Source organism: Gossypium hirsutum, chromosome A11, assembly GCF_007990345.1.
Source record: "Gossypium hirsutum isolate 1008001.06 chromosome A11, Gossypium_hirsutum_v2.1, whole genome shotgun sequence".
In the NCBI taxonomy this organism is placed as follows: Eukaryota; Viridiplantae; Streptophyta; class Magnoliopsida; order Malvales; family Malvaceae; genus Gossypium; species Gossypium hirsutum.
Window position 1 is genome coordinate 102,231,007 of NC_053434.1, and position 1,115 is coordinate 102,232,121.

Genomic DNA, 1,115 nt, shown 5'->3' on the forward strand with positions numbered 1-1,115 from the left:
GATCTCTTTCAGCATAAGGTTTCCTTTCTGAAATTCTTTTGGACGAACCTTCTTTGTCATAAGTCTGTGTCATCCATTCTTGGTACATTTGCTTAGGATGAATACTTTCAAGTTAAGTTTACTAGAGGTATTCAATTCTTGACTCCATCAAAGCTTGGAGGAAAAATCTTGATTTATAAACCCATGAAAAGGATTGCCCCAGCAACAGTCCTGGCTGTTGTTTGTCAAACCCTACAAAAAGATGGTTCAATGATTCTCAGCAGACAAGAATGAAGTTGCTGACTTTATCCTTCAACCTGGAAAGCTGAGGTACAGAGATTACTCCCGAAGCATACATCCCACCATGACTCGATGATGTTTCTGAAGCATCCCTAATCTTCATAAATTGCCCCCAACTGTGAAGCTGCCAAATGAGTGTAGCAAATAGGAGCCACAAAAAATATGGCTGTGGTGCTTCTTTGATACATATAGGATAGAGAATGAACAAACTCTTGCAGATCATCAGCCGAAAACCCAGCTTGGTCTAAGAGAACATGATAGTGGGTCTGCCTCGTGATTCCAATCATTCCAGCATGGGTACCAAGGTAAAAATCATTGTTCTTTGGATGGCATACTTTGTTGTCAATGACAGTACCATGTAGCACATTGTCAAGAGATCCCTGCTGAAAAAACTTGGTATGATGGTTTTTCGTACAATAATAATCACAATCTTTAGGGTTCCACTTCTCGTCAAGGAACTTGCAATACTCAATAACTTGATCAAAACTTGATTGAATTGAGACTCGCTAACCCCATCCCCAAAAATAATGATTTGATCAGGTTTCTTCTTCCCTGAACTTATATAAAAGTCTAAGAGAGCTTCCTTCATGATACCGTCATCCACTTTGTCAGAAACTGGTTTTGAAGAAAGAATCTATCATTTTATGCTTCAGAGACTGTGTACGGCCTGATGCCCTATAGCCGGAAATTAATGGCCACTGCCTGGAGCTAACCATCGTAGCTATTGACGGCACATCAGACTGCTCAGGAAAGCTAAACAATGCACCCATTCCAAGGATGATGGTTGGAACCTTTGAAACAACTAGAATTGAAGGTGTTTGCCCTAGCGTAAGCAT

The 1,115-nt window shown here is 40.4% G+C and overlaps 1 pseudogene; it reads right to left on the reverse strand.

Moving 5' to 3' along the window:
- Nucleotides 1–286: 286 nt before the first annotated feature.
- Nucleotides 287–1,115, reverse strand: LOC107951659 (protein argonaute 4-like; annotated as a pseudogene).